The 27849-nt window shown below is 47.2% G+C and overlaps 1 protein-coding gene and 1 long non-coding RNA gene across 4 annotated transcripts in view; one reads left to right on the plus strand and one right to left on the minus strand.

Annotated features, from left to right (window-relative positions):
* Positions 1 to 27849, plus strand: part of LOC119448640 (histone-lysine N-methyltransferase, H3 lysine-79 specific-like) — a 369011-nt gene that overhangs the window by 120732 nt on the left and 220430 nt on the right. For both annotated transcript variants that reach the window (XM_049665662.1, XM_049665661.1), the window contains exon 3: positions 20705 to 20782. The gene's annotated coding sequence lies outside the window, so the exon portion shown is untranslated. The remainder of the gene's footprint in view (positions 1 to 20704; positions 20783 to 27849) is intronic.
* The window catches only part of LOC125944707 (uncharacterized), a 137335-nt gene that overhangs the window by 30168 nt on the left and 79318 nt on the right, over positions 1 to 27849 (minus strand). The gene's annotated exons all lie outside the window — the stretch shown is intronic.

Consider the following 27849-nt stretch of genomic DNA (forward strand, 5'->3'; position numbering starts at 1 on the left):
GTGCACGCGAGTGCGTGAACACAAGCGCACCTCACTCTTGTTCTCGCTTGCTTGTTTGTTTCCTATCTTACTCGCTCGTTCAGCCTGCATTTTGAGAGGTATTGCGGGCGTGCAAGCCCGCTTGACAAGCCTGCGACCTCGGCTTAGTGCGCGAGCTCGCGAAATTTCATTAAATAGTAAAGGCCCGGGTGCGCGTTCGGCTGCGCATCTCCTCGTCCCCGGGGCCCCTCACTTCGCTTCGGGGTCTGCGTTCCTCTAAGCGCTTTCAAGAATTGCGTGCTAATCCGTGGGAATTAGTGGCTTCCCACGACTCACCCTCCAGGATCTCTGTGAGTTAGCGCCCGTGGAGATGCTTTGTTCGGAGGTTTTATGAGAACTGCAAATGGAAGACGGTAGCGCTGCTTGCCCGAAAACGGGAAATGCGAGTTTATAAGCCAGGTGCTTAATTTTTCTTCTCCATGTTTGGAAGTATCAAAAGAGAAACTACTACTATGCATAGTAATACACTTTAGCAAAGAAATAGTCGCTTACAGTATATTGCGCGGGTTAACTTTACGGATTGGTAAACAAAATAACCTTGGATGCCTCACAGTGAGTGGAGGTCGTGTTATCACTCGCCGGTAAAAAACACTCTCTTCCGACGCACCCGAGCTATGATGATTGAATACTTCTGATCAAATAAATTTTGCTGTGAAGACGTGTAGATGTTGCACGAAATATGCACGTGGTGCCCCGCGTGACCTGCTCAACCTCCTGCCAACGATTGCAGGTTCGTTGGCACGTGGTTATAAACAAGGATATTCAATTTAGTTAGAGGTGGAAGGCTTCTGAAGTTTGGCGAACCGTAACTGCGACGCTGTATCGATTTTCCAGGATGGCGAGAAGTCAAGCTGAAAAATTCGTTGTGAAATGTTTATTTATCGAAATTGTGTTAATTAGCCAATAATGTACAGACATTTCTGTGGGTGTTGTTAGGTGTAGGTGATCAATATGCGATTCTATTGCACATTGTGGAACGATCGTAAAGAAAGAACGCAAGCCAGGATGGTCAGCCAGGCGCATTGGCCAGTTGGTTGCCCCAAGCAGAGAAAGGGCATGAGGTAACAAAAAGCAAACGGGTGTGGCAAGCCGCATGATTAAATATATATATATATATATATATATATATATATATATATATATATATAGAGAGAGAGAGAGAGAGAGAGGCTCTTTGCGTGAACCAGAGAAAACACAGAACTAAGTGTCTGTCGTTCTCGCGTACCCTATAGTAGTACATACGCTGTGCATTATTGCGAAATACTTTTGACGAATCCGTGCTTGGAAATATTGCTCGTCAAAGTTGACCTTTCGGTGCAAGATAACCCAAATAACATGCTCCGCACGTCAGCTCCACCGTGAACGAACATGGAGCAAGAAGACAAATGCAAGCACGCCGAGGTATTGAACAACCCGTAACCACTGCTTTGTATCAGCAACAACGGGCAACAAGAATGCACACGGCTGGCAGACCTCGTATATTGGCGCCTTTAAAAGCCGGAATTATAGCGTGCTTGATAAATCGGCTGCTGCTCGACGCTCGATTTCACGCACCCCACTTTATACACGCGCGCCGCCTTTGCATCCTTTCCGAACAAATTCGGCGCGAGTTTCTTATTAGCGCCGCCGCCTGCGCGCGAACTCCCTTGCTGTTCGTGCTCCGGTCATTAGGCGCGCGCCTGGTCGTCGTGGTTCCACCGGCTCGGGCGTATAACCTTGGCCGGGTACGCGCGCACAACTGCAGAAGCGGCCCAAATAAACGAAAGGGCTGGAATAGCGCCTGGTTAGGCTTTCGCGGCCGCGAAGCATAAATAGCGCCCGCACGTGGCGGTGCGCGATGCGCTCTGTGAAAGAGGGGACGGAGAAGCCGGGACGCGATGCAAAATATGCGCATCGGTTCCACCGGGCTCAAGCGAAGAGACCGTGCGCGCGCGCGTCTGTGTATGTAATGTGCGTGCGTACGTGCGTGTGTGAGTCGATGAAGTTTGCAAGGCGCATCCACTTGAAATGAATTTCCAGGAGGACACCAGTTTCGAGATATCATTTCCCAAAGTGTGCGACGAAATACACGGGCGTTGCAGTTACTTTTGTGCTTCAATGTATAAAACAGCATTTTGGTGCATTTTTACGGCGAGTTTGATGGCGCATATCTCCCAACTGGTGTCATTCTGGAAATTCATTCCAAGTGGATACGCCTGACGAGCTCGCCGGCTACAATTCGTAAAATGCAATACGTGTGGTAAATGAATTAACTAAGTTAATTAGTGAATTACTGTTTATTAGTTGAATATGTGTTTCGATTTATCGTGCTACTAATGTCCGCCTCATCGAATAGCCCAGCTGAACCATAAGAATTATGCTACCTGCCACAGGTGATTTTAAAAAATTCCGTAAAGCTTAATTTTGAACACCCGGTATATCTATATGTGATATAATAATATTTGAAAACATCTACGTTATTATAAACGACCTTACGTGTACCGTCGTTGCGAATATTTTTCTTTTTTTTTGCGTGAAATGAGGGTCCTAGACTTCCAAACTCGAGAAAAAATAGTGACAAGCCTCAGGGCGTCGTTAGTTAATTTAACATAATAGCTTGTCTACAACCAGTTTCGATTTCGTTTCACAGAGGGGTACTGTGCTGTGACGTCAACACACAGTATATATGGTCACGTGGGAGCAGGACATTGCTACGTTAACTTCTGACAATCGCTCTGGCTCGCTTGGTCATCTCGTATGCTGCTACTCGTTACGAGTGCCGGTGTAGCAACATAGCGAATGCGAAGAAAGGGAGAAATGGGAAATTCATCATAAGAAATATGATATGTGAGATTTAATCACGACAGTGGGCAGAAATACATGCTTCTCTATGAAAAGTTGGATGCTTGAAATTTTACAATCTTGCGGTTAAAAAGAAAATAAGAGTTGGCTGTTGGCACCACGTGACGGAGGTGGAATTCTATGTAAGAAAAGCGAGATACAAAAAAAAAAAAAAGACTTCTCTTTCTTTCTTTCTGAGTGCTTCCGCGCGTAATTAGCGAGCTTCGCCTACTGCCAGGCACGGACGAGCCTGAATAAAACAAGCCGTTAATGGAATCCCTCCTTTGTTACCCCGAGCTGAAACCGCGGTCTACACGTACCGCTCGCGTCAATATCGTTCGCGGCGCGCATGCAAAGATCACGTTCGCCGACTGCTTGGGCTGCTGCACGCTTGTCGGTCGCTCAACGCCGCGATACTCTTTTGTCCGAAAATTAAGCCTCTTAAAACGACGCCCGCTTTTTAAGCACTTAATCAACGCCTGTTCAGAGCACAAAAGAACTCGGAGCACGCAGACACGTGACGCGCATGGGCCATTCATAACGGAGGACAATGCTCTCGTGTGTATTCTGATAAACGGCCCTCCTAAAAAACCTAGGCCCCCTTTTCTTCTTGCTCCATTTTTCACCTTTTTGTTTTCTTATACCCCGGGCCGTGTCTTTTTTATGCGGGTATCAGTGACCGCCTTACACTAGTACGCGGAGCAAGAGTTCCGCGAAGTGAGCGTCAATTCGGCGATTCCGGAAATGCCGCATCACCGAAGTGGCAAGGCTTACATCCGGGCTTAATCCAGCGCCGCAGTGCGCGCGGTGGTTGGCCACTTGTGGTGGACGTCATAGGTCATGTCTGAGCACATGGAGTGGATGTGCTCTTATCGAAGTTGTCGTCCTCCGCGTATAAATATGCACTCTCGACTAGCAAGATGGAAGAGAAATGGCGTTGACTTCAACGGCAGTTGTTTCTAATGGCCAGGCTTGCGTGCTACGTTGGTTTGTGAATGTTGGTTAACTCAAAATCCAGTGCGTGAATTTTCTTGACAATGTGTGCAGTTGCTTTTCGTTGCAGAGGCGTTTAGGTGTCCCTGCTTCTTTTCCTACAGCACGTCGGCCTGTTATGTATAGAATAGCCATGACGTAGGTGCGTAAGGTTAACCTGCCTGCCCTTTCTTATCGCTCTTATATTCGCTCTATTGTTAAAGTTTCATAACGGGAGGCAAATAAAAGGGCTTGCACCCGAAGCGATCAAATTGTAGCTCCTTTCCTATTTTACAAGGTACTTGGTTCTCGATAAGACGCTACTCGTCGCCTATCTGAACAATAAGATGCAAATTATTTTAACGCTGTCCTCGAGCGCGTTCATGTGGTGTGCCTTCAGAACGTAATATGGCGACAAAAATACACAACATTTGATTATGCAAGGTCGTGCCCCTATCCATTGAATTGCTATACCTTATCCTCTTACTTCTTGTTTGTGTTAACTACGTTGTCCAATGTACGTATACGCACATGTGGTTAGCCGTGGGTGTCGACTCCCTGAATCCCTATCATCCTCTGCGGTTCGCTCATGAGTTCCCGGTTGTGCGAAGGGAAGCCCCGTTGTCTCCCGAATCCCGAAACCCCGACGGGGCCCTCCCCGCTGCCTTTTGTCTAGCACCGTTTTGCTCGGCCGCTTCTATCTCGCGGCTTTGCATTTACCTCCCACTTCCCTGGCGTCGTTTATTTGTCTCACTCCCTTTTCTTACTTGGCTATACTTCCCTTCGTTAATATGGCTGCGTTGTCTCGCGTCTTTCTACCCTTTTCCTTTTTTTCTTTCCCGTTCGCCTTCTCGGAACGTGCGGGTGTCGTGGATAAATAAAACGGGGCAGGACCCGTTTTCCTGCACCCTCACGCTTACGTGAACGGTGAATGCACGTATAACATGGCGTGGTGCTGTGAGCTCGTGCGCGTATATATATATATATATATATATATATATATATATATATATATATGCAACGCGGGTTGTGCTTGAACGAACCCTCGCGAACGCGCTGCCTCGGACACGGCGTTGTCCTCGAACCGGAAAAACAGGAAAGCCAGGGGTACAGAGCACGTGGCTCAGGGTCCAACAGCCGCCTACTGCTACAGGGGTTCCTTGTCAGTGTATGGCTGCGTAGTATTTTTTTTTCTTTTTTTTTTCCTGTGCTGCTTCATTTAATTTTTTTTTCGCTTCAGTCAGTAAATATTTTCCTTTGTTGCACTTTATTTCGTCTTTACTTACCGAGAACAAAGATTGACCAGGAAGCAACGATTCGGCTAATCTTAGCACGTTGTTTCGCCTGTTGTTGCTTCTGTTTCGTTTTTTGTACTCGGTTTCGGCACTGTCGCCTTTGTTTAGCTTTTTCTTCCCGACAACGGTGGCACTCGGAGATAAGCAGGGCAGGGGCAAGGGGTGTCTAGTGGGTTCTTGGAGATCTGCGCAGGCGTACGTAATTCTGAGGAACAGTATGCATAGATTTGAGATCGAAGACCAAGCGCGCGCGGCAGATGCTAGTGGCGTATAAATTACAATGCGGTGACGCGGAATACAAAGGCGGCGGTGGAGGCGAGGAGATAGGCCGGAACGCCCGGCAGATGTCCTGTAAATCCTCCTTCCTCTCTGCGAAGTCCAGCGTGGTGTTGTGTAGTACGGTGCCGCAGTGCTGGGTACTTCCACATAGTTCGCGGCTGATATCTAAAATAACAACAAGACAAGTACTGAAGTTCGCAGTCGCAGTCGACTGTGCACTTTAATAGGTTCGACTTTTTAGCCCCGTCCGTCTAGCTCCCAAGGTATCATTCCCTCCCCCCCCCCCCCTCCAATTTCCCCTCCTAAGACGCCTTGTACGGCGTTTCGATTACGGAGAGCACAGAACGGGCGGGGTCATTGGCCGTGCAGTACGCGCCAGGCGCGTTTCTGAATACGGGTCGATTGTTGTTGTTTATCAAATGACGAGAGCGTGGAAAGACAGGCCAGCAAAGGGCCCGCTATCCCTATCATCGAAAAATAAACTCTGGTGACTAAGGAATGTAGGAAAAAGGCAAAACGGAGTCTTCCTTCAGGGTTTTGTGACGAAACCCTCTGCCTTATGTGTTGTGATGAGTTTATAGTGTTCCTCGAAGTTCGTTTAGCTCCTCCCGGTTGGGCCGATTACGTCACAAAGAAAGGTAACTGATACAAAGTAGAAGACGCCCAATCGCGATATCTCCTCACGCACCATGCTACGCCGAATAATTTCATATTTCATATGTCTATCTTAAGGCGACGTTGCCGTCGCGTTGTCGGTTGGCAGACGTAATACGTTCGATAAAGAAGGTGAAGTCGGAAGGAGAGTCGGGGTGGGGATCGGGGGGCGTATGGCGGCTTCACATAAAAGTAGGAGAGTTGAGAGAGTAAAATATGGTGGCAGTAAAACGTCATAAACTGCATCCTGTCATCGACGACATAGCGAACGCCCGGGAGATTCCCTACACTCACTGCCCCCCTGCACCTTTTCTCGACCGTACACTAAATCGCGCGGCATGAGGTAGGTGGGAGGGAATGCAGATTGACGGTTCAGTTGCGACCTGATAAGAGGCGAGGGAAGACGAGACGGCCCACCGTAATCGAAGCCGTCGGCCGCGCCACGTTTTCGTCGATATAGTGCGCATGGGACGGAGGTGACTCAGTTTGGGCGAGAGATCGAAGCGGATGAGCTTCGCCCGTTGCTCGATGCACGCGGGACCCTGACCACAGAGTTCTAGCCCAGCTGGTCGATATACGGGGAGCGTGCGTGTGCTGCACTGTAGAGCGTGTAACGCGTGCAGTTGGAGCGGTGAAATTGTGACATCGTATTGGGGTATACGACCTATCTCCCAGTTGGTGAAACAAAACGTGTTAAAGAAAAAGCGAAACGAATGAGAGAAACCACGCTGGATCGGGACATCATTTACCGCTTGGCTGGGACTTTCATTAGCTTGGCGCACCACAAAATTGACATATCGATTGTCTCATGACTGGATCGAAACAACTACTTTGCATTTTCTGGTTTATTTCACACACACGCACGCACGCACGTACGCACACACACACGCTGTCTGCGGTCATTGTTTTGCGTCACGACGCAATTGTCTAATTAGGTACCCTAGATGGCTTGGGTAAATTTGTGGCAAAGTTAGTTTCTCCAAGAACCGAAACTATGTGCTTGTTGCATTTAATTCCCAATTGAGGTTTGTGGAAATCCTACTGTAACCGGCAATAGTTGTACGTGTCATCTCTGCTAGCTGCAGAATGTCTTAGCCGTTGAGGGTCTATAGCGCAGGTATACCTATCCACGCAGCTGATTTCCAACTGGTGTAAAATTTCATCTGAACACGCTGCAGATTGTAAAAAAAAGAAGCAAATATTAATGGATCTGAGAAGAAATTAGTTAAGTGTGTAGTTTAAGGCAATTTTGTCGGAGAACACTCAAGTCCATCTGCAGTTAATGCCGCGTATCCGTGATAATTGAGTCGGCAGTAAGTTCGACAGCATTCTAAATGATTCACCGGAAAATTTTGTAGGTAGCAAATTGCTGTGGTTGCAGTATAAAAAGAAGTCGTCATACTTCGCGTTTCCTCCAGCCATGCACTCAATTTACTGCAACAGCAACAGGCCCTTACAACAGACAACGTCATCTTCTCACGAAGAACTTCTTGTTTTCAAAACGCACCATGCCTCTGAGGCCTCTGAAATGCGTACTTGCACTGGAGCCTTCGCTCTCGGAGTCTGCGTGTCGCACCGAACTCCGCGCAAATTGCCAAGTCGCGGGAGCCCAGCGATTAGCGCATTCGGCTATATATCAACACCACAGTGCGGCAAGAGCACGACTTCTTGACCCTCTGTGGCAGTGTAGGGCAATTTTTTTTATTCGCCATATGCGGATGAGGAAATCACCTGTCGATGACATCCTGACAATGACGTCGTTATGGAACGTACGGATGGGCAGAGCAAATACCGCTTCAAGTTTTTATTGAATGCGTTCGGAGACGTCTGCCGCAGGGGCCACATGCACAAGGGGAAATGTTGGCGCTGTTTCCGCCTTTCTGGACACTGAGAATAGAGTAATCTCTTGTGGCTTCGTGGAAATTAAGTGGAGGCGTATGAAGAAAAGTGCAAACGGGGAAGCACATAAATTACGCGTTCTTGCCATTTTCTCACACTGATCTCTAATGGAACGCGCTGGGAAAGGACAGGAGGAATTAAAGCCTACACTTTCTTCCATTGCTCTTCGTCCTGACTATATATAAAAGGTTACTCGTTTAATCACGTGTCACCAGAGAGTGTTTCCTACGGACCTTATGCATACTGTTTTTTTTTTTTTCTAAACCCTTGGACAGATTACACAAACTAGCTCGTACAATTGAGCAGTTCGTTAAAGCGGTTGTCGGCCAATGTTGATTTTGAACATATTTACGAAAGAGGCTTAAGAGGCCAGTGACAAACGCTGTCCCGTGCTGTGATAGTCTGCGGTGATAGTGACCGGCTGTGAGCGTCTGCCTCTGCTCCCTCTCTCTCCCCTCTCCCTGTCTCTTTACTTTCGTATTTTCTACCTCACCCTTTTCCAGTGTAGGGTAGCGAACCGTATTTTTCGTTCCCGTTAACCTCCCCGCCTTTCCCCTTTCTTCCCCCTGTCTTACGAGAAACGTTATTTGTAATACGGCCCCTGGATGATGTCTGCGTGTATGTGAGCGCGCGATTGTGTGTAGTGTATGCGTGTGCGGGCTTCGTCGCTTTATACGTAACCGGTCACACCTGCACAGCCAGAGCAGACCTAGCTCCTCGTACACGTAAGCGAGAAAGTACAACATAAAGAAGAAAAACACAGATAAAAAGAAAAGGTAGCTCGCCGCACCCTAATATAGTGGCCCCGCATCCGGGGAAAAAAGGGATCCTACGGATACGGATAACGATCTCATTACGTAATCTCAGCCGGAGGGCACATCTGAAAATCCAGACGGGTCCCGCTCAGACTGCGGGAACGCACCCACTGGCAGAAACGCAAACAGGGATAAACGGTGAAAGCAACTCCGGCGGACTGCCTGGGGAATATTACGCGGGATGATAAAATAAAAGATAAGAAAGCGACTCGGGGTTAGAAAACTCACGAACCATGCAGAATAATGGGCGAGAAGAAATCTGAATATCGCTTTTCGGAGCGCAAACACCGGTAGCTTCGCGATTCCATGCGGGATGTCGTGCCTCTTCCCAAGTTTTTTGTGGTCAAGGGATCCCGTGACGCTAAATGTATGCACCGCGTCGCCGCGTTCTCATCTTGGTTGCCGGTACAGCATATGGTGTGCAAAGTGAACGAAACGAATAACTGGAAGAAAGAAGCTTGATCTGTTAGAATATTATTTTCATTATTCTGCAAACAACCCGGCAGCTGGGGTTTTCGCAGAGCATTGACTGGTAGCTCTCGCTCAGCTCGTATATAATTTCTACGACGAGAAGAAACCGAGCTGCGCAGCGTGCTGCGCATTCACTATAGCCCTGAAAAGAATGCGGCATAAAATAGAGGCAATTAAGGAATCTGGACGGATCGTTAATTTCCCTGAGAAAAGACAAGCGGGTTGAATGAAGTTTTTCGGAACGCATAATTAACGCGCGTGCGAGTCGTGAAGGACAATGGATCTTCAAAAACTTTTCGGTTGAGGAAGCCGCTGCGCCTTTTTGAACGCATGCGGCGAAAGTTTTGCGCGACCATTGTTCGCAGCGAAGTCCGAAATCGTCGCAGCGCCGTACAGGTACTGTGCGAGCCACTGTGAAGAATAGCGAAGCATTTTGCGCAATTACAAATTAAACAATGCACTATAGCGCCAATTAAGCAAAGTACACAGGAAAAAAGAGTTTGTATATATATACAGGAGGACGATGTGTGCACGCTTTTGTTGTTTCGTAATGACTGCATTTGCACGCAGTTACTACGAGTTCACGATGCTTTTTTAGCGATACCTTCAACGAACGATTCAACAGGATTCTCGTTGTCCTTTTACGCATACGTAATGCATACAAAGATTAAGGTAAGTGAATAGGGATTTTGAAGGTGGTGACTAATATATGTTGACGTAGTATAGAAAAAAAAAAGAGAGAGAGAGATGGAGACGCCTGAATTCAGCGCGAACGTTCAGAACAATTGTTGCCACCTCCAGTCCCTCTGGTTATTACTTGTCAATGAACTCCAGTCCCTCTTGTTATACATTACTTGTCAATGAGCATTACGTCTGTGTGATGTACGTTATTTTGTCTGAGAAGCAGTTCACGTCTATCCACCTGTTTCGCTTTCCTATGTTCTTTGGCGGGCTCCGATACCTAATAGAACTGCGCGGACCATTTGTGCGTGTCTATTTAAATGCCGTATCGATCGCTTTTTTTTCATTTGATTTCATTTTATTTGGGCATTTTCACAAAATACCCACGAAGGGGGAAAAGGAGAGTGTGTCTCCTGACTAAAGGCCCACTCTCCGTGAGGCACTTCGGGCAGGTAGAGCAGGACAGTGTACAGCATATACAGTAATATACATACAAACAATAAATAAACGAGGAATACTATAGCAATTAGATAAATATAATATAGAGAGGCAAATAAAGCTGTTCCTCAGCAATAAATGCAGAATGCACTATGATCAGCACCATTTAACATATATTGAAATACATACAAGTTGAAATGTGATGTGAAAACAATGAATACATTAAATATATTACATACATTAAATATTTTCAGCACATGCACCTTAGAATTGTGTTCTATTTATTACATCCATAATTCGCTTCCTAAATTGTGTAATGTTTCTAGCCTCCCTAGCGTATTCAATTATTTCAGGAATCTTATTACACAATAGAACAATTTGGTTATAAATTTCACCCGTTATTTCGTAATAGGCGCAATCAAACATTTCTTTCGTCTTCAAGAACCCCCTAGACTGTTAATGTTAATGGTCTAGGAGGTTCTGGTCAATGTTCAGAACAGAACAGATCAGAACACAACAGATCATGATTGAATGATATTTTTAGTCGACAACATGCCATACAACACATACAGCACATTACAGGCGTGCTGCAACGTAATAGAAGCACACACACACACGTCAGCTGCCATCGCTTATATATGCATCGGCGAGTGCATAAAAGCCACCCTGAGGACGGGGAACACGTTGTCGCCATGCATGGCGTGCTGCAGCGCGACCACTGTTGCATATATCGTTCAGCTTGTCTTCCTTCTGGCTATACTGGTCCTCGAGAAAAGAAAGAAAACAAGACACATAACCGCGTCGTCGCAGTGTCGTCCTCTTAAGACGAAGCCACGGCGTCTTTCTTCTCTGGTGGGCGTAGGCCCGTCTCACGGGACGCGTTCAAGGTATACCGTCGTGCTGCCTGCCGCCTGTCGTAGGAAGACAAAAGACGGCCTGCCTGCCTTTCTGCCCGTCGCTGAAGCCCTGGCTGCGCACAGGCTTCTCGTATACTCTCGCCCTTTCTCGTCCCGCTGTCTCTTTCGTCCGGCGTGGTCTCGAGAGTTATTGCGACGGGCTTCTTCGTGGTGTGGGCGTTACGGCTCTCGTGCGGCCTTGATGCGCAGTGGTGTCCGCGACCGGAAAAGCATGGCTACAGCCGCGGCGCCTGCGTGAAGCGGGTGCACCACACGTTTGTTCGTTTTCATTGCCTTTCTTTTTTTTCCCCCTCATTATCCGGCAGGATGTCCGCGAGTATATGGGCAATATTTTAGCGAAAGGTCCTCGCAAGATGCTATCGGGTGCTAAATCTCACCGCGTCAGGAGTGTGGAGAAATTTGTGACTACTAATTGTCCAACGAGGAGCCGTCGAAGTTTTCTTGTCGCAACCTTTAAGAACGGATTACAGAGAGATGTTTGAAATAGAAACTGCAGAAGTTAGAAGTAAGTTAGGCGGATGTGTATTGCAATTCAAGGATGCTAAAGAACCCCTCCTTTTCACCGTACGCAAAAAAAAACAAGAAAAAAATTTAAAAGGGGGAGGAAGAGAGATATAAAAAGTTTGCTTTCAGAATTTTAAAATGCTATGAGCCTATGACACCTATACAAAAAGCCAGGGCGCGAAGCATAAAACGAAAACCTCCTTCGTGACTCGGAAATCGTGAGACGGCTTTATTTTCTGTAATCTTAACCAGTAAACTGTTCAGAATCGAGCATGAACGTCTTCGTAAAGATGTTTATTGGTTTAAACGGCGCATCGCGACGCATGTTGTATACAACTAGAAATGAAACAACGTGAAATAAATAGATTGCATTGCCACACCGCTTCACCGCTCTTCGCCACTTTGAAGAATAATCTGCGGCAAGTAGTATTTCCACGCTTGCCGCTAAGTATTAATCTTCTACGTCGAGTAAATTCAATTCAGTAATGGTTATTCTAAATCTATTTTGCCTAGGCTCAAACAAACGGAGGCGCCGCCCCATCTTTGAGGCGTCAAGCTCTGCAACTTGTTGTAGTGCGCTAAACCAAGTTGCCTTAATGTGTTTCCCCCGTATTCAGAAATGCATCTTAAGTTAAAGCCACGACTTTGACTTGGTCAAATTCGGCGCATGCTAACGCCTGACGTGAACCTGCCCAAGATGCTCATTGCGTTTCCTTCGGTGCGCTCCCGTCAGGCGTGATCTTGTGCTGAAGATGACCGTCAAGTCAAGTCGTGGCTTCAACTTAGGGCGCGTGAGCACGGTTCCAGCCCTGATTTCGCAGTGTCGCCGCTCTCACCAGTGACCAGTTGTCAGGCTATAAAACAAAGCAAAAAAAGACCAAAATTATACGGCGTTAGGCAAACTAACTTGCGTAAAAAGAAAATGGAATAACACAAAGTGGTGAAGTAGGACAGAGCGGCATCAAGAAAGATGGCGATTATGCAGCTATAAATAAGGAAATAGTGCTCGCGATGCAAGCTTCAGCATTTATACGTACTTCGTCTCACCGCTTCGATGCAGTACAGCGCGCCGCATAAGCTTTTCAGGACTAGAACAGGATCCATATCTCTGAAGAGGGATAACTTTCTGACACCTTCCTTAATCCAAACGGGCGTCGCGTGCAGGTGGAATTAGCGGCGGACAACGGGGTGACGAGCCGCTGATTTTAGTTCCGCGTTGATTGACGCGATCCCCAGCTTTTTCTGCACTGAACGTAAATGAAGGCGTGGCCAAACTTGGGCGCGGGAGTCCACGTGCAGCTTTTTGTATAGATTCTCATGATGCGCGCATCCAACTGCTGTGTGGGGGCAAGGCAGGTGTTCTGCGCTGCCGCAAGTCGTACGCTACAGAGTTTCGTACAATAAACTCTATGTCGTACGCAGTATGTTGCATCACAGTTTCACGAACGACGGGATTTTCACGAATTTGGCTTTCAGCCATTGTCGGTAACTGTGGGCCGGAGTGTGTCTCGACGAAGTGGACAGGCAGTCGGAAGAGAGCCAACGATAACAAAAGTTGATCTGGGACGGCTGGGTTCATGGCGACTTTTCGAGAAAACTTCGTTTCTCGTTACTCCTCGAATATGCCTGCCTAGGTGGCCGCACTGCCCAGGAAAAAGAAAAAAAAATAAGAAAGGAAAAGAAAGAGAGAAAGAACATCGCGGACGTATGGCCGCGCATTTGGCGAAGTGCGCAGTTCCTTCAAGGTCATAGGAGACAATACACTCGGTGGCGTCATTTCCCACTGGCATAAGTTGACTTGTGCGCACTCTTTGTTGCTCACGTCTTTTCCTTTCAATGAAGCCGCACCCACGGCTAGGCTATCCCGATGCATCAAGTGTAATCTCTCGTGCATACACCAAGGTGTCAAATCTTCTATATTTTTTTTTCTTTCTTGCTTCGTGGACGGCCTTGTCGTCGCTTTTTTATTTTTTTATTTAGGGGAAACTTTTTTTCACCACCGCAACAGTCCGTTAACGAGAAAGCGGCGTTGCGAAGGCTGATTACCGTGCAACGTCCGCTCCTTCGTGTTTCACGTTTTACGATTTACTTTACGCTTTTATTCTTGACTTATCGTTTCCGGTCATCGCATAAATTCGCGCAAGCTCCTTTTCTTCTGCACCAGGAAGCTATGTGTTGGACGTGTGGACTATACGTTGCTGTAGTCATTGTAATGTCATGTGTTGGGTAAATTCGGGGCATGGAACAACTGTGACAATGTTCATTAAATGAGCATAGTCAATGTGGACGTTTGGCATGACATTGATTGCGCTTAAGACCAGCGAACGGATAAGCAAGGCAACTGGTAGAGCCAACTGAATATACGAGTTTGTGCATTTCATAAAAAGAAAAGCGAGAAGAAGAGAAAAGCGCGTGCCGAACATGTGCGCTCATTCGGAGCGGTACCTAATACTGCGTCAATTGAAAATATTTTTGTTTGTAACCAAAGTTGTGTCAGGTCACTTTCATATTATCTATAGCAGCTTTGTTGATCATGGCTGTGAATTGCGGTGTGTTAGTTACGTACACCATGTTCTCGCATTTTATAGCCTTTTCCAAGTAGGAATGCTCCCGTTGTTGTTGCTCTCACTGCGGCGTTTCATAGCGTATATAGCCTGCCAAGCAAGTAAGATAGGGTTAATTGGTTACGATTATTATGAAAAATGATTTTAAGGGGCCAAATTTAGACGGTGTGATACACAGGACAAACGCCGAAAATAGCGGAAACTTGGACTCCTATCCTTTACCCTGCGTATCTCGCTTGATCCCTTATAAATTTGCGCCGTAATATCATGTTCCATAATATCTGTACAGCCTGTACATTTCACAAGCAGTTGCAGTGATCGCCTCCTTCTCACCCCTTCATGAAAAGCGAAGTCTGCACAACCTTTTCACCAGTTGGTGGTGTTATAGAACACTGACTCGCATCGCAGCAGCAGCTTTCACTCGTAATGCTCGGGACTCGCCCAGTCTCCATGTCCCCAAAGGACACCAGACTCGCAAAATGACTCTCCCACTCCCGTCTCTCTCTGTCTCACATTCACATTCCTTCATCGATTGATATCCACCTCCTCGTCCTCCAGCGTCTCTCGCGTCCGCGATAACTCGAAGGGTGTGCCGGAGGCAGTATCAGCGCGAGAGTCAGCAGTGTATACGTTAAGTCCCGCCACTCTTCAACACGCCGTGGCCGTTCTCCGAGAGCCCGTATACCCGGCGGGCGTTATACCTGCCGCTCTCATCCGAGGGGACCGACCGCTCTTCATTCCGCCTCCCATAGGGACGATGAGAGGAGGGCGGGCCATGCCGCTTTCAGCGCTACTCGCTGTGTATAGCGTCGGCGCTTGGGGCCCGCCGGAAGAAAACGCTCGTGCGACTCTGTCAACTCAATAAGCTGCGACGCGCTGCGATCGAGATGGATGAGGCGTGCCCGCCCCAGCTTCCTGCTCCCCCTACCCTCGATCCGTTTGCTTGAATGGAAGGGAAAATTTCTGTCTTCTTCTTTCTTTTTTTTTTTTCGATGAGCAGCGTTCTGACGTCGACGATGAGGGGCTTCGCAATCGAGGGACCTCTTGGATTGGGAAAAAACCGCGCCCTCTTTGATGCTGTTATAAAGCGTGTGCTTTTCAGTCTGTTTCGCTTCTCTACTTTTATAATTTATTTTATTTTATTTTTCTATTTCTGTCACGATGCTTTCGTATTTGTTACGTTTAAGAACAGGATGACATTTACCTGCGTCGGTGTTTTTTCTTACTCTCTCTCTCTTTTTTTCCCCTCTTCTGCGATTCTGTTTACGTGCTCGTGATTGGTGCGCTGCAGCGCACTTTGAAAAGCGATCCGTGACACGAGAGAGAGCGTCTGCTCTGATTCGATAAGAGCCGCGCGGCCGAAGGACTCGAAGAGTATAGGGACCGGTATCTTTCCGTCATTTATTGGGGATACGTGTACTTTGATCGAGTCGTAGAAACCGAGGTCGTTCTGCCCCCGAAATTTGTTCCGCTACTCTGCCTAGCCCTCTTTTCTCTTTCACGCGCCTGATACCTTTCTTTCTTTTGCTTTTTAATTCCGGAACAATTACGGAGTGCTCGAACTGCCGCCGATTCTTCTCTTGCTGTGCTTTTCTTCAGAACATAAAGCGCACCGTATGGCGAAGATAAATTGAAGTGTAATGATCTCCCGCTGTAGCGTGGGGCGATGCCAGATATTGCGTACGGGCTACGGGATGCGATGTAATAAGTTTCGCTTCACTGCGCACCATTAAAGTCTTGTTTGTAGCCAAATGTCGAATAATATAGCTCTTCCATCTCACAGCGGTCACTAGTGGGGTACGCCATACTTTCTTCTAGGGTTGAATTATGCTATTATTGCGATTACAGTGTGGACATGCGGGTCATTTGATGATATCTTTAGGATGTTGCTGACTGTTAAACATGTATTTAGATGTTGATGACGCATGCGACCCACTTAGAAATAGTTTTGTATGCTTGTCCTAGAGTAATTAGTAATCTTTGCCTAAAACTATAGGTTAGCCTTTGTTTAATCATCCTATTCTGATATTTTTTTCATTTATTCTATAATTCGCGTTGTCCTTACCCTGCAGGAGGACGCAAAGTTGTGAGTGTACGTTATCCGCTCAAATGGCACAGCAGCAACTACAGCGTTAAACGCCATTTCAAAATTATTTCTCCATACCGTGTTTCTTCCAAAAATTTATCTGAGACAAGCCACATGAAACGTTGGGGTTTGCCTAAAAGCTGTCAACAACTGCGAATTCTGGTACAAAGAAACAAGAAAATCTGCTGCTCGTAACTCGGCACCATGACATAGACGTAGCAGCGAAGCTTGAAATTAAAAGGAAACATTATCGCCAGCTCCGTTGATATGTTATACGCTTCTACAACATCAACTGATTGACCTTTACTGGGAGACGCGGCTTGGTATGCTAAAGAGCGACAGGAAACAGAAGAATGTAAGGTGGCGTTGCCTTCAAACGCCCTAAGCAGCTATACATCGGATGTCAAAGATATTAGGGATGCCTGGCTGTGGCTAGTTAAATGGCGTATCACTAAAGAAATAATCCTACGTTGCTCCAGAAAATGGACCAAAATACAACCCGGCAGCTTTCGTAAATGTAGCGACACTCTCGGTCACTAATTCTTAAAAATAAAACGTAACAACTGCTTGACATGAGCAGTGACTTAATAATCTCTCGCACGACCTCCTTGACAGCTTGAATCCTTGATATGCAAATCTCTAATTTGCATTCCTTTCGTACCAACGCAATTCACGGTATACTCAAAGTGCCCGGGAATTTACTGAATCTTCAAGCCTCCGAGGACATCAGACTCACAAAATGACTATCCGTCTCTCTCTCGTTCTTATTGTCACATTCATTTGAGTTCGTAAATTGATCCCGGCTCCTTGCACTCCAACGCTCACTGTCTCTCGCGGTAATTTGAAGGGTACGCCGGTGAACTTATTTCTGGCTAACCTGGCACTGCCTTTCTTTTAGTTCTCTCTCTCTCTCTCTATGTGACGGGTAATCAGGAAACGCGAACCGTGGCTCTGCCGTGAACCCACATGCTACAGCTTGAATACGTCTCCCATATGCCTAATATCCCGCGCAGCTATGCCCGATCGCGAGCTGCACTTCACCGACGGGTCGCGACAGGGACAGAAGTTAATAAGATGACATCAAGCAGGAGGCAAACGACGAAGCTGACGAGAAGACGAGAACAGAGACTGTGACCGCGGCTCCGAGTTAAGAGCGAAGCCCCACGGTGACACCCTGCCACCCTGTCCAGCCGGAAGGTGCGTGAGCCAGCTCGACACCGTGTCCCTATTAAGTGCGGAGCCGTGGGCGGGCTTCGCAGAGGAACGGGCGTCCCGCACAGTCCTCCCCGCTTGAGCCCCTGCGGCTACACCCAATGAAAAGTGGCTGATGCATCTTTAATGTCCCCGCCGCCTGCGCTCAGCGTCTCGGCGTGTAGCATGCGTATGTACTGTACGTGGGTTTCGCGATCTCCTGACGGCACGCCGGAGTCGACACAAAGCGTCGCCGTGACCGGCGAAGGGCCTCAAGAATGGCGGAAGGTTGAAAAGGAGATATATAGACAGAAAAAAAAAGTCTGAAGAAAGACGAAATAGAACAATGGACAGGGAGGCGGTCTATGCTGAAGCAGCCGGCTCTTACGGTCTGCCGGGGTTCCTGTATGAGGTGTCGCGTTGATGCAAGTACACCCTTCGTTCTTTTTATTCTTTTGCTGCATTGCTTTTTTAGTGTTGGCAAAACGAAGAAACGAGTCAGCCAAAGGAAGGAAGACACAACTAGAAATAAAGTGAAAGAGCGCTCAAGGAAAGATGCACGAAGGAGGATACTGATCGATTACTTCCGGCGACAGTTTCAACTTTAGAGTGACCTAACATCGGAAACGATGCTTTAGCGAGCGTTTTGCCAGCGCCGTGTCCTTTCTTCTTTTTTTTTTCTTTTCTCGTGTTCTCGTTTGTCACGCCGTTTACCTTTTGTTAATACAAATCACCAACTTGGCCAAGCCTCCACGCTTGTACACGTTAGACGCGTTAGCGGATAGAGACAGGAATCCGCTGACGTCATGAGAGAGAAAGAGGGAGAGTTTAATGGAAGTTGAAAAGGTCGGCTCCTACTATATGCGGGACCTGCTATTCATACTGATGTCTTGGGATTTCTGTTCTTCGTTCTGAGAATGGATTGGACGTGAAATAACGTTCGTTCTGAGAATGGATGCGACGTGAAAATAACGCTCAGGGAAGATCGTTCCTAGCTGGCCACGACATTTCTTTCGTGACGTCTGCCTTCGGTGTCGCAGCCAATGGGCGCGGACTGAATGTCATGTCGGAATAAGCGATCTATAGATAGTTAGTACGAAGCTTCTCTAACCGCATGAGAGGTGATGGTGGAATGCGACTGCGAAATGCTTGTCTTTGGGCTGAAACTGGGTTGTCACTCAGGTGCAGTCGACCTGCTGCCTCTTGGAATGCGATCGCACCGCTTAAAACACGCAACACAGTCGAGTCAAATGTCAACGATCACGTACGCCAAAATTAGACGTCGAACGGGTTCAGGCACCCCTATAGTAAAGGAAATCTCTCTTTTTTAACCGCTGCTTTTGTCAGCCGATATCTCTTGATCCGCGCTAAACTGCGTGCAAGGACAACAACGCTGTCGCACGCATGACTGAAGACAACGAGAAAGTATATCCGCCCCCTTCCTTGAAAAGTAAGAGAAGCAAGGTAGTACTGCAAATCGATGAAGGTAAAGGGACGTACACAGAAGTGTACAGACAGTAACTTGTACAACTACGGGAAATATTGCGTGATAAGGTACGCGAGCGCCCTACAAGCAGCTCTTGGCAGTCACGATCTGTATCACGTGCGATTACCTTAGTGCTTTTAAGCTTCCACCCTTTATTGCGCTGAGTCCTAATGAGCATCTAAAAACAACGGAGCATTATAGTATCTTTCCGGTTGCCTTACACTATTCTCTGCAGTGAAGCCATAATTTCAAAGTGTTGCAAGAAGACACGCTCACTGTGGGTCTCTACGCCAGAATTTGTTTTAACTTAACGAATACGGCGAAAAAATGAAAGAAAGCCTATCTGTAGGAAGCAGAGTCCGGAACTTGAAGAGAGAAAAAGAAAGGGGCAGGGGGAGGGAGAGAGAGAGAGAGAGAAACGTGGTGGGAAAGGCAGGGAGGTTAACCGGAAAAGAGGGTGGCAATAAAGCGAGCAAGGCTACCTTCACTAACGGCAGCTCTCTTAATACATTATTTATTGCGAAGTTCGTGCGAGGCGTTGACGTAAAGAACGAACCGACCTGGAAGCTGGCAAAATTCTTCGTTGACGCGGACCGTCCTAAGCAGATTACGTAATCGCACGCACGTATGGTAGTGCACTGACTGGCATGTCAGCACAAATTGCGAGCAGTTCGGCGGCAGCGGCTGAGCGCTCTCTATGACGTAAATGCTAAAAGATTTTGAAGGGACGGCGTGCTGTGCCCGTACGACTACGTGAGTGCAGCTCGGCTAATTGGCTCAGAGCGGTGATGCTCTCTCGTGAGGTTATTACATCGCTGGCGAACGTTCATAACGCGAACAAGGGAAACATTTTTTCCGCTTGTTTCGTCTGTCCGATCTCGTATACGTTGTGAAAGCTAGCTTCCATACCGAGGCTCTCTTATTAGCCCTGATGGATGCATTAATAAGGAAACCATCCAGATAAAACACACGTTAGACAAAAGCAGCTCTACGGACGAACTGAATTTCGCAAATTTTCGGGGTAGTCTATACGCTCATAGCGGAGCTATTCTGAACTTGTTTGGCTTGCATTTGTACATTTGCTGGCGCTTTTTAACGCGTGTTCTATGTGCTGGTGGTATCATGGGACGAAAATAAGCGAATTTACTAATGCGAAGCATTAGATGACTCTTCCCACGCACTTTACGGTGGGTAGATAGGTAGGTGGGTTCTTGTATCGCGTCGTTTCGTGCCTTTTCACTAAAGAAAGAATTTAAGTGCCCGATGGTGATATCGAATCTGGTTGTATATGGGACTGGAAGCACGGATTCAATTGCGTACCTTAAGTATTGGTTGTCGTTGTTAGGTGAAGATATTGGCGTACTGCTCCAAGTTGCGTGCGTCAATAAATCTAAATGAAGGAGAGATATAAAAATTAGAAAATATGGAAATTATGTTTTGATGCGAGTCAGTGATTTATTACCACTTGTAGTAGCGAAGTTATTTCGACACGTGTCGACTGGTTTCGCGGGCAGTGTTGATTTGTATAGGTAGCTGATGCATCGACGTTGCCGTTAGCAATAATCGCTCTTCCTTTTTGTTTTGTTCTTTCAGTCTCCACGGCACGTTCCTATAAGCGTCTTCGCGTCGACGTGCCTTGCTGGACAAGATTCTTGTGACGTGACATTCAAGGTGAGCACAGAAGATTTGACCAGAATGCAAACGTTCAGAAATATAAGTACGCACTTAAACAACACGCGCGCATAATTACTTCCATATACTATGCGCACAAGGGCGCAGCATGAAACGTTCCTGTGAACTTAGTAACATCAAAGATTCTAATACTTTAAATCATACACGTGTACTTTCGACTTCCACCTTCCGAGGACTCCTATTTTATTAGCGGAACACTTTTACCTTGCACCGCGATATGTATTTCCTAAAACTACTTTCGTGTCTAAAGCTAAGCGAGAAGCAGTGGCAATTGCTGCGATATTTGCACGGAAAGTTTTAAGTTGTCCTGCAATGTATATTTTCCTTATTTTCTAAACCCTGTTATGCGCAAACACAATTCTGCGTGAAGGAACATTAGAACAAATCGTTCACCTTTATTTCTTGCCATGGAGAGTGCATTTGTACACAGTGAATGAATGAATGAATGAACCTTTCATTTAAAGGATGGCTCTTTAGCCTAAGGGAGGAGTGCAATATCCGAATAAAATGTTTTATTGCGATAGCAATTATATGGACACTTCAACCGGATTTCTGCCGTCGGCGTCGCCGTCATCGTCGCCGTCGCCGTGAGGTTCCCTACAGATAAAATCTTCGCCGCGCGCCGTATGCCCGAGCGGAAGCGTGCGGGGACGCGCGCTGTCACGGAGAGCGAACGCACTCAATCTCCCACGCGCAAGCAAGGAAGCGGGAAGCCAGCGCCGGACGGAGCGGGGGGGGGGGGGGGGGGGCGCACTTCTACTCTGCCAACAACCGCGCTCGTCGCTCGCTCGCACCGTCGCTTATCTCCACACGGCTCTGACCTTTATGCGCCGTGCATTCGCCGCTCTGTTTCCGTTGAAGCGATAGACCGCACGTACCTTCGCCCGCTGCGGCGTATGCTTGCTGCCAGCGTTTTGACAGTCGTCGTCTGCAGTCATTCAGTGTGATCTATTCATGCTTGTTTGTGCGCGCTCACACCACGCTTGTTCAATCAGTTAGTAATAGTCGGGCCACATTTTCCAATGCACGCTACGCATGCAATGCTGCCCGGGTTGGCAGTGCAGCGCTATACAGGTGTGTCCCTTCACACGCGCTGCCCACGGGAAGCGCTTCTCATCAACATCACCGTTTCACACGCGCCTTCTCGTGGTCATCAAGTCTCTCTTCATGTCGGTCTACTTACGCCGCAGCACACCTGCTTACTTAATCAGCTCATGTTTACTACAATTCATATTGCTACCAAAGCCGCTCACCTTACTTCGTATGGCATTGCTGTGTTGCTATCGCATTCATTGCTTCGCCCTTAGGGCGAAACTGTGACATTTTTTTAAATTTAGAACCTAATTAGTGCAATAATTAATTAACTATGTACAACTGAAAACTCACTCCTGCGTATCAGAAACGCCACTCTAGGCTATGTGTTAAGTGCTTAAATCAAGGTTTTGAGGTATCAAACAGCGTATAACATATATAATACGTTGTGCATTACAGGCCTAATATAATCAACAAGCGATAAGCAGCAGCTGAGGGAACCATAGAGAGATGGAGGCTTCCAAATTTACTTTCAATAAAAGTACAGTAAACGTGCGCCTCAAAAGTTTGACACCGACATACCAGGCCTGAAATGATTCTCTGAGAGCGTCGTATGTGCTTCGCATCTGTTGCTGAGCGATTGATTTATAATAGCATGGGCTCATACGTCATCTTTTCCTACTTGCTTAGCTTAAACTGTCGCTAGGTCGCAGAGAAGAGTGAAATATGAAAAGAAGGAATATTTTGTGCTTATAAAGTAGTAGCTAGTGGTGCTATCCGTAGGAACTAGTATGTGAAACAGTTCTGTCTTGTAGCAGGTCTTGCAGCTTCGTATAGTAGTTATAGGTGCGCTGTTAAAACCAACCTATTTAGTGTTGATTAGAATCTCAGCAAGTCTGTTGAACGGGTTACTTTTGTTTTATATGTAATACATTTCGAAGAGAGATTACAATATTTAAAAGCGAAATAAAAAGGAAAAAAATGCGAAAGGTCACAGATTTGACTAGTTTACCAGATTGATGTAGCAAAAGCTACGTGTTCGGCACGTTCGGTGATGTAGAGGGCAGACGAGTACGCTCAATTGCATTAGAAAAAACACGTGATGTGATAACAAATATAAAAAAATTTGCTTGAAGTGTTCTTTTGTCCGTTGTTCATTAAATATAGGTGGAAAATAGCGAAGAAAACGAATTCCGCGTATTCCGAAACTTTGCACACTTCCATAGTCCATTCTTCGCTATGATTTTGTGAAATGTCTTTGAATATAAGGAAGAAAACTAGTGCACAACGATCAACCACGCCCATACTTGATGACTGCGAGTGCATCATAAGCAAAATTATTCAGGAGTTTTCCCACAAGGCGTGCCCTTTGAATAAAAGCGAGCTTCTATACTACATTTGCGAGAAGCAAAACCTTCTAGTCACTTCTAGTTTTTATACGTGCATGTCTTTCTTTCTCGAAAAACACGACGAGCCAGCGCTAGCTTTCCTAAAGCATGCATTTCTCGAAGAGTTTCTTAACAGACTCGCCATAAACATTCAGTGACTCCCAGCTAAAGCTGCGCATCCCTCATGGCCGAAACAGTGAAGCAGTATCGAAATACAGAAAGGAAAGGGTAAAAAGAAGAGGAAAGCACGGGAGTCGGAAAGGAGACGAGCATCGAACAGAGGCGAGGCGACACGTTCCTCCCAAGTGTCGAAGCACCGCTCCGCAGAAGAATCGTGACCACCGCAAAGCGCGGCCCGGTCCGGCACCTGCGCGCTTCAACGTGTGCGACCGTGCCGGGACTCTTGGGAGTTATTTATTGAACGCTCGAGAAGGGAGGAAGGACTCGTCCAAAGGAGTCGTCGTCGTCTCTCGGAACGACGCCTGTTACAGTAGGGTTGCGCTTGCTGTATTCGTCTCCGCGTCTTGTTTTTTTTTTTTTTTTTTTTTTTTTTTTTTTTTTTTTTTTTTCCTTGTGCTTCCATTTGTCTCTTTGCATTGCCCGGGCTTTGTGAGAATAAACCCGCTACCATCGGCGGTTTTCCTCGGTAAGCTTTCGTGTTGTTTTTATACGTCGAGAGGTAACCGGCCAAGCGTGTTGCGTGATCGGCGGTGTTCTTCACATTTGGCGGCCCTTTCTTAGCGGCCACCTGCCTTCTTTGTGCTCGCTGTACGACGAAGCCCGCAGGTATGTAGACACATGACGCTTTGCTCTCTGTTTGTGCTTTGCCAGCGTGCACCGCCGTTGGAAGCATCACCGTTGGATGCAGGGCTTCTTAGAGACTCCCTTTACGACTTCGCTATCTTGGCCCGCTGTTTTGGTAAAGAAAAGAGCAGCTGGGAGATTCTCTCCCTCTCCGTCTCTCTCCTTGTCCCCTCTCTCGCGCCATTTAAGCCTTTATTCCGTTGCCCGTTCCTTTACATAAGAAGCTCCCTTTTAGCACTGCAGAGATAACCTTTCTTTAACGGCTGCGCCCCTAACTTTTTTTTTTGTCTTTTTCGTCCGGTACCACGCTTTCTACGCGCTGGACATGGACCCTTCCGGCCAGCAGCGCTGCATTATCGGTTCTCTCATGCCGCTCGCGCGAAGAGCTCGAGCTCGTTCGTCGCGCGCCGAGTGCTAAGGGAGCGAGCGAACGCGGCCGCTTTACGCGAAAAATTCCTCGCAGTACCGCGAGAGCCAGATCATCAGGTAAGCTAGTCGGGGGAACCTTCTGATTCACACGGGTCATCGCGCGTATAAGAACGGCGCTCGAATGATTGGCGCCCGTGGGCTGAATATAGTATGCGACTGGTTAATCTTGCAACTGGTGCAAGGCGTTCAAAGAGCTTCGTGGATTTCGTGGTCAGCAGTTCGTGGTCAGCAGCTGAAACGGGCCTATAGCCTTCCACGGCACTGCACAATTCTATAGAGGGACGGAGCTCGCAAGGCCAGAGAGGATCGCGTCGAACGGGGCACGTATAAAGCTCCCTTTACGCTCGCACTGGCTGCCAGGGGGGCTTCTTTTTTGCGGCGTCGCACGCCTGCTGAACGCGCCGAGATTCGTTGCGTCGGCCGCTGGTGTTTTTATGCGCCGCTCGTTCGCGTGCTGTTTGTTTCTCGCCAGTCTGTTGCTGCAGCGCGAAACGAAGGTGCGCTAACGCCTCGCAGGCGAACATATACACGCAGAAGCGCGCAAAGCACGCCGACGCATAGGTGCGCTCGCACGCGCGTATATATACGAACGCACACAGCGCACGAGCACGCAAACGTATACGCAACAAACGGGCTACCGTATACGTGCCATTGAAAACAACGTATAGCCGCGGCTGTGCCCACTCTCTTCTGTGTTCCGAAGCCCCGTCTGCCCTCTTCTGTGTATGCAGAACGGCTCTCGGTTTATTGCTCAGATGTCCCTGGCCCTTCCTCGGTGCACTCTTTTGCGTTTGTGTGTATTTCTTCTCGGTTTGGCCCGCTTGGCACGCGTTCCGAGCTCTTGTCACGTTGCCTTCTGAAGCTGTATTGCATCTAGCTGAAACAGGGAGAAGCGGAGGAGCGTTCAGCTACCTGTCTTGTTCTTCCATTGTTTTTTTTTCTGGTATTTACCTATCTCTTACGCTGGCTTATAGCGAATGTCCGGGCCTCTTCGTATTGTTTTCTGGATTCTTACGTTATTTTTCTCCCCTTTCCGATTACGCTTATATTGCCTTTCGGAATCGGCGTCAACTTGACCGGCGATCGAGTTTGGCGCGGACGGCGCCGGTTTTTGTGTTGGTGTCAATGTTTGTGAAACTGAAGGAACGAGAAAGTGATTGAGGCGGGTTGAAAAATCACGGGCGCTGAAAGAAAGTCCGAAGCAGTTTTCTTCTGATTCGAACAACACGATATGACTTTCACTTTGGCACGAACGAGCGGAAAGAAAAATGGCATGCGCTGACAGAATAAGTCGGGGCGCGCTCAGAAAAATGGTGCATATTACGCTTGCGCGGGAAATGCTTATTTTTCTTTTCTTTTTTCTTGGTTCTCTCCCTCTTTCCCCATCAAAAGAAGCCCTGCAAGTATGCCTCGTTGTCCTAATGCGTGTTCCTTACGCAAGCTCGCTTAAATTTCGAACAAGTCGTGCGGCAACTCAAAACCAGCTATGCTTCACAAACTTAAGAGATAAAGTAGAAACTATCGGCAAGGAAGACATAAATCTCATTCTCGAATCGGCGCCATATAGCAGCCGCTGAGTCTCTTTCTCTCTCTCTTGGCTCGCTTCTTGACTAGCAGATTGTTGACCGGGGAGGTTGCTTTGCTTTGTCCTATTTGCTTGCACGGAATCGCCTTGGAAGAACCGGAAGGGATTCGGACGCAGTCCAGATGTCTGCAGACGTCTCGCTTGATGGGAGACTCGAGTAGATGCAAGCGGGGCGAAGCGCAACGAAGCAGCTCTGCTGATTCCACGTATTGATTCCAACCGCCTGTGCGCTTGTGTGCGTTCGTTTCCTGGGCTTGTCACTCGGCGCACTATAGGTTCGAAGACTGAGCTTATTGCATCCATCCACCCCGTTTCACTCGTCGCTTCCGCAGACGTGGAAGATCAAAGAGCTACATTAAGAGGGAATTCTCGTTCCCGGGTCATGCTAGCTTCTCGCGTGCGTGCTATCGAAACGCTCATCCTTTCACCACTTCCTCGTATAACCTCCGCTATTATGATTACTATGCGTATCAGCCTTCCGTCGTTCTTCGCAGCTCAGTAATCCTGCGTGGGTGACCGCCCGGGAGATTTTCTTCATCTGTGTTCAAGGAGATATTGGTCCCTGTTAGACAGCGCCGGCTACTGCTCTTAATGCATAGATGCGCTCGAAAGAAGATTTAAGGGAAGCGAGAGAAAGAGAGAGAGAGAGAAATAAATGAGAATCGAAGGACAGGGAGGTTAACTGGAAGATAAGTATCCAGTTTGCTACCCTGCACTGGGAAGGAGTAAGGGGAGAGAGACGAAAAAAGAAAAAGAAAAGCACGCATGGAGAGAGGGAGATAAAAAAGAAACAACAAGGAAAATGGAAAAGATATAGTGACACCCTTGGAGTGTTAATGCGCTTCTGTTGCCTCATACTTCCAAAGTGTTTCTAATGTAAGCAGTTAGCTTACCAACACAAACGTTACACATACTCTGCCTAAAGTATAGCTGGCTCATTCTTGCTGCGTTTCGATGTTTGCTGTGTTTTTTTTTTTTCTTTCTCGTCCTCCTGTATTCTGAGCTATACTAAGAGGGAGTGCAAAAAAAGTGGCCGCATATCTGCTTGCTTCGCTGCAAATGACGTCGAAAGACGATAGTCTACTGCCGCCCCTGATACGTAACACCCTCTGTTCTACCCCCTCCCACCCTTCACGCTCTTTCCCTCCCCTCTCACTCCTCCCATAATGGATGCAATGGAGGTTTTGCTGAATTCAATTCAAATTTCCCGCGTTTTCTCTGCTCTCGCACCATCTGTTGGGACTTTTATTACTGTTGGCTTAAAGCCGGCTACAGAGCCGCGGCTTTAGTCGGATTGTTTTTAACGCGTAGCGTCTCTTCGACACCATTTCTAACGCGTTGATTTTTCATTTACTAACGTAAAAAAGTCCAATGTGTATTCTTAATTAAATGAACGCTGCGGATCACGGTTATGTACACATATTTTTCCTCAAATAGGCCTGAGGTTTCTTTTGCGCTGTATAATGTTGACGTGTATGACCATGTGCCACCAGTGCTAGTAGCTTGGTTGGTTTTGGCCGGGCGGTTGAATCGAATGACAGACAGACAGACAAAGGTTTTCGCGTTCAGGTAGCCCAAGAGAGACTATCGTCTTTAAAAGTAAGTGCACAGCGTCTAATGTATTAAAGTGTCTGACTTTTGCACACCATGCAGGCATGATAGCAAACCGAAAACAATGTTGTCATATTTTCCTACACAAATCTATACATACATACATACATACATACATACATACATACATACATACATACATACATACATACATACATACATACATACACACATTCATACACACATACATACATACA

Source organism: Dermacentor silvarum, chromosome 4 (genome assembly GCF_013339745.2).
Source record: "Dermacentor silvarum isolate Dsil-2018 chromosome 4, BIME_Dsil_1.4, whole genome shotgun sequence".
Lineage (NCBI taxonomy): Eukaryota > Metazoa > Arthropoda > Arachnida > Ixodida > Ixodidae > Dermacentor > Dermacentor silvarum.